The following is a 6553-nucleotide window of genomic DNA, read 5'->3' as shown; positions in this document are numbered from 1 at the left end:
AGAGAGAGATAGGGAGAGAGATGAGAGAAATGGCTCACAGAAAGACAATGATTACGGAGAGAAACTTACGCACAAGGGTAACGATCGCAAGCGCTTCTGGACAGCCAGCTTCCCGATTATCAGCAATGAGAACCGTTTGATGAGAAGTGAAAGCTGGATGCCACAGGCCCGTCTTTTATGCTACTCACACAATGCAATCTAATGGTCCCTACAACCTCATTGTCCATTGGACGCAGGAATTCGGCTTCGCATTATAACAAAAGGTCATAGGGTGATTCATACAGGTGGGCTGTGACGATTTCAAACAGCTCAGGTGGGTGGGAAACTAGGTTTCCCGCCGCATACCTGAGTATGAGTAAATAATAGAAATGGACATAAACTTCTTATGTCCATAACTATCCGCACGAGCGATTAATACGCTCCAAACCAACACCGGAATATTGCTATTTAAATACTCTTCCGATGGGTACCAAACACTGCTGTATGATTCCTGTTAGACCCTTAGCACAATACAAAGAGGGATTCCTCCGTTCAGGGACATTCCATATTAACCAAACTTTCAGAATCTATCAAAGGGACTATGGTCTACAAACTACATTAATTGTGAAAATATGTAACGATTGGGTCGCACGCTACGACTACATACTCCTTACCGTAAATACGCATACCGATGCGAGCGGGTGCACGCATCAGCGGGTATGCGCTATCACGGGAAAGCGCACGCATGCGCAGCGCGGACCAGCGTGAGGTGCAAATATGGCAGCGTGTATAGGGATATTTTTCTGACTTTGACAAGATAAAGGGCAGCCCTGATGAGTGCCGTTCGATTGATTTCTCTTTATTTCAACTGTACATTGATATTGCTTTCCCTGTACTTGTTTATTCCCTGTAACCCTTAAATACTAGTGCGTATTGGGTTACATTTGCCACACTTTACTAAAATAGTATTTGTGTGTGGTCATTGTCACATATTGTGCCTGGTAGCATGTAATGCCTGTCACACTGAGGTTTTACCTCAGGATTTATCACAGGATAGTCTGTCAGTGCTGTTTAGTGTATACCAGCACCTCAGCCCCACCAGTTATTGTACAAGAGCTCCCATCTACTTCAATTACAACGCCGCTGGCAAAAATTGCCGACCATATAGCTACGCCACCTGTGGTCCCCTCTATGGGTATACCTCAGCCAGTACAGCCCACACTGGCTCCCCCGGGGACTAGTCCACAACCAGTGCAGTCCACAATGGCTTCCCCTGTAGCAGTTCCACAGCATCTGCATCCTCCTGTGGCTCCCTGTGTGGGTTTTCACCAGCCATTACATCTGTACAGAGTCTAGCTGCTTCATCTGCTGCTTTGCAAAGCATAATACAGAGCCAAGGCACATGCAATAATCATATGTTGGGTGCCCTCACATAAATAAACAGTGGATTAAAGATCATTGGTGGCACAGTGGATGTCGGCTGTTCATTGGTGGGGCAGTGGTGACTAAGTATGCGCTGAAGGCAGGAAGTAGGAGGCTACGTTTTAGCTGGGGCGGGTGCAGGGGGGAAGGAGGAGCAAAGTCACATTGTGCTATTACAGCTCCGTACACACATGCCGAGATGCCGAGATGAGCAATGTCACAAGTGACATTGCTCACTGCTCACATTGAGCTGTCTGCACGGCTGACCAGCGACCTGCTCTTAACGAGTGCAGCTGCGCGCATCGGCCGTTGGGATAGGCATACACACCAGACGACTTGAATGATATATTGTTCAAAATCATCCTTATTGTCAATATCTTTGAAAAAAGTAATCTAGTGTGTATGCCCCCTAAGAGGTTCAGCTCCTTTTACCTATTACCCACAGAAAATTGTGCACAGTGGGAAAACCCACCACTTGTGTATACTCATGTGACACACTTACTCAAAAGTTCCAGATACCTAGCCCTACTGCATCCTCACTTAAGGAACTGCCAGATAGACAACTGGATGCATGTCTCAAGTCAGTGTACTCCCTTACAGCCAGGCCAGCTATGGCCACAGCATGGGTCGCTAAGGCCATAGACACATGGACTGATGACCTAGACCGCAGTTTCACATCTTATCTGTTCACAGCTCAGTTATCCATTATTGCCAACATCAGGGATGGTGCCTATTACATTGGCAAAGCTGCTCTTAATGTTGCACTGTTATCCTCTAAGGCAGAGATTTTCAACCTTTTACAACTCGCGGCACACTGAACAAGATTTAAATATTGCCAAGGCACACACAAATATAATGGTGATGAATGATGCAGTTGCGTGTCCTAGGATGTCATGTCGCAACTTCTCCATAGGTAATGCCTGAGCCACATCTGAGAAAGCCAGAAGAGCCCAACACTGCCCAGGCCCAAAATTAGAACTGACTCTGAAACTAATAAACCCACCAGTATTGATCGTTCCAGGGCCTCAGTAGCAGCAAAACACTGACGGGCCTGGCTCTGCTTCTATGGCAGCACACCTGGAGACAGCTTTGGGCTAGTGTGCCACAGCACAGTGGTTGAAAAACACTGCTCTAAGGCTTCGGCTCTCTTAATTGCAGCTCACCACATCATGTGTCTCCGCTCATGGAAGGTGAATAAGGATGCCAAAAAAGCCCTGGAAGCCCTCCCATACATGGGAGAGTTCCTCTTTGGTCCAGCACTGGATAAGATTGTCGAGAAACTAGCAACATCTAAGACGGCTCATTTGCCTTCAGCTTCCTCAGGAAGACCTCGGACTTGATCCTTTCGGACTTTTCGTTCACAAGGCAAACCCAAGGGTCAGTCCTTCTCATGCTCAGATCGCACAGGCAAGGCCTCCAAACCCAGGGTCAAGCAGAATTGGGCTGCCAGATGCCCTCAGTCTGATGGGACAGGCCTCCCCCTGGGGTCCCCAGGGTGGGAGGCTGGCTTCTTAAGTTTGCCCAGGCATGGAGTCTTATCACAACCGACTCCTGGGTCCAAGAAGTGATCTCTCATGGGTACACTCTTTCATTCCTGAGGCGTACCCTACCACTCCATCACTGGACCCTGGCAAAGCCCAGGCATTGCAGGGAGTCATTCACTCTTTACTGCAGTCTGAAGTGGTCAACCCTGTGCCACGACATCAACAGGGTCAAGGGTTCTATTCTACACTGTTTCTGGTTTAGAAACCAAATGGGTCCTACTTGTCATGGACCAGGGACTCACCTACGGTGATAGTCTCCTGGGGCTCTCTGTCAGATGGCTAGCGCTGCGGCGGTGGAGGTCTGTGAGGGCCGTTGGTGTGCTGCAGCTGAGAGGGAGCTGGTGACTGTGCGGCCTGCTGTCACTGGAGCACTGTGCAGGGAGGCTGTCTGTGTAGATACCTTGCTCTGGAGCACTGTACAGGGAGGCTGCCTGAGCAAGATCCCCTTCTCTAGCATGTCTGCAGTACTGTGGGCCGCCATGTTGGAGACCAATTCATAGTATGCCAATGGGACTTGGTCTCTGGTTTCTTCCAGCCAATCACAGGCTGAGCTCTCTGGTAAAAGGGGGCAGTCCAGTTTCAAACCTGCCAGTGCTTTATGTTTCTGTCCCAGTACAGGTGTTGTAGCTCTGCGCTCCCACTGGTCCACCTGTGTGCCTTCCAGTGTCTCTTGGATTTTCAGCTCCACAGAATTCTCACCTCAGCTATCGTTTGCTGCACAACTACCAGTGGTTATCCCAGCCCACGGTTCACAGCCTGCCACTTAGGACAGTATCTCCTGGAGTTCTATCCGTAGAGGATTTCCCAGCAATTTTTACGGAAAGAAGATGCCATCATTCGGAATTACGAGAACAATTCCAAATCAGGCCTAAAACCGAGTTCCAAGTACTACCCAGTGGAGTCTACAGGAAACAATATCAGTGTTTTCTACGATCTGGTTAAGAAAGATCTATGCGAGACCAATCTAGCACCAGTTATCACTAAGAATCTGATGAATAGGAAGACTGAAGCACAGAAAAAAAACTACAGAAAAATAACAACCTTGTAATAAAACCTGCTGACAAAGGGGGGGAAGGGGTTTGTGATCTTAGACCGTGACCAATATGTCAAAGAAGCTTTACGCCTCCTAGGGGACACAAACTCCTATACAGTATTAACAGGCGATCCCAAGGATACATATATAGAAGAACTGAGAATACTTCTCTTACAAGGTCTTAGGAACAGTACTATCACAAAAGATAAGTATCAATTTCTATTGCAATCCAACCCCATTACCCCTATCTTCTACTATTAGCCCAAGATCCACAAATGTTTACTTAATCCACTGGTAGGCTAATAGTGGCAGGAATTGACTCTCTTACATCTAATTTATCAGAATATGTGGACATATTCCTGAATCCTTATGTTAAGGAACTCCATCATATCTCCAGGATACCGCCATGGTATTGAACCAGATGAAAGCAATGGAATGGAGAGACATGTACCTATGGGTGACAATAGATGTCCAGTCACTATATACCTGCATTGAACACTACGAGGGAATCCGGGCATGCAGAGATTTTATGGATAAAGACCCCTCACTCACAGAAACTCACAAAGATTTTATCTGTGATATAATGAAGTTTATCCTGAGTCGGAATTATTTTAAATTTTTAGACAAATTTTACCTTCAGTGCTGAGGCACAGCGATGGGGACAATTTTCGCACCCAGCTTTGCTAATTTATTTATGGGTAAATGGGAAGAGACTCATGTTTACAATAAACAGTTCTATATAGAACACGTTTTTTTACAAATGTTATATTGATGATATTTTAATTTTATGGAATGGGAGTATTGGACTTTTTACTGAATTTATTAAAACATTACAACACAACGACATGAATCTCTCATTTACCTCCAACACAAATAAAGTGTCTATAGAGTTTCTGGACCTAATCCTAACTGGTGATGGTGAAACAGTCACCACTAAGAACTACACCAAGGAGGTGGACAAGAATAGCAATTTACACTATAAAAGCAGCCATCATAAAAAAATGGAACAATATATCTTATTAGCAGTTCCATAGGATCAAGAGAAATTGCAGTAAGAATGATGAATGCAAGGAACAGATAGAGATTTACAAGAAAAGATTTGAAGAAAACTCTACCTCAAGACGATCCTGGAAGAAGCAATTACTAAAACCAGGGGGTAAATTTACTAAGATGGGAGCTCTATTTAATATGGGATGTTGCCCATAGCAACCAATCAGATTCCAGGTATTATCTTCTAGAAGGTGCTAGATAAATGAAAAGTAGAATCTGATTGGTTGCTATGGGCAACATCCCATCTTAAATAGAACTCCCATCTTAGTAAATTTACACCCAGGAATCTAGATAGAGGAAACCTCTTACAGTACAAGAATAAGAGTGAGAAGAAAGAATCCATTGCCTTCGTGACAACTTTCAACTGCCATGAGAACTCCATCAGGACTTCACTTAGGAACCACTGGGAAATACTCCTGATGGATCCAGTATTGAAAGAATTTCTTCCTAACAAACCCAAAATAGTATTTCGCAAATCCAAGAGCATGAAAGACATTCTTGCACCAAGCATGCTGCGTGAACTGCCGCCTGGAAGTAACAACAACTCATTCCCCAAGTGTGTTGGAGCATTTAAATGTGGTCGGTGCAATGTTTGTAAATATCTGAACCTGAATAGAAGAACCTTTAACGGCATGGGGAGTACACAGGAATTCTAAATCAAAGATTTTATGGACTGTAATACTACATCAGTGATCTACCTATTAGAATGCACTTGTACCAAAAAGTATGTAGGAAAGATGAAGAGACCATTGAAATTAAGGATGCAAGAGCATGTTCGAAATATCAAGAACAAAGTGGACACCCATCTCATATGTAGACACTTTAACCTTGTACACAACTCAAATCCAGAAGCTCTCTCCTTCAAAGCAATCAAACATGTGCAGCTTGGTGAGAGGGGTGGAGATCTGGCGAATAAACTGTCTCAACGGGAGATGTTCTGGATCTTCCAACTTAATACGATGCATCCCAGCGGCTTCAACAAAGGATATGAAATTGCCCCATTCTTATAAGGTGTACACTATAAAGCACTATAATCTTCGGTACACATTTATCACACTTATCTTTATCTCACTATTTTATTATTATATTTTTATCACATTGTGTGGTTAATAAAAATCTCTGAACGATACCAGGCTACTATCTGATATATGCGCCGCAAGATACAGTCATACCACGCTGGCTTCACACCCAAATCCGTCTGATCTTGGAAGCTAAGCAGTGTAGGGCTTGACTAGTACCAGATGGGAGAACTTGTGGAAAGATTAAGTACTGTAATTAGGCTACACTGCTAATCAGATTGAATGGTACTTATATACATAGGCTTTGATACCCACATAGCCCAATACTCTTACTCCTAAATACTCCATCATCACTATGTTTCCTATGTCACTACTAGTCACTATCACCAGTCATAATATCACATATGAGATAGCCCATATTCCAATTTGTTAATTTGTATATCTCCTCATTATCCCTTATATGTTCACATATAAAGTATATATTAACTATGAACACATGTTCCACA

At 44.2% G+C, this 6553-nt stretch overlaps 1 pseudogene; it reads left to right on the top strand.

Annotated features, from left to right (window-relative positions):
* The first annotated feature begins 6186 nt into the window (after positions 1-6186).
* LOC134898456 (5S ribosomal RNA) lies at positions 6187-6306 on the top strand (annotated as a pseudogene).
* Positions 6307-6553: the final 247 nt, after the last annotated feature.

The sequence above is a fragment of the Pseudophryne corroboree genome, chromosome 3 (assembly GCF_028390025.1).
Source record: "Pseudophryne corroboree isolate aPseCor3 chromosome 3, aPseCor3.hap2, whole genome shotgun sequence".
Classification (NCBI taxonomy): domain Eukaryota; kingdom Metazoa; phylum Chordata; class Amphibia; order Anura; family Myobatrachidae; genus Pseudophryne; species Pseudophryne corroboree.
The sequence above is the reverse complement of the archived record's forward strand: the minus strand, read 5'-3'. Positions and strand labels throughout refer to the sequence as shown.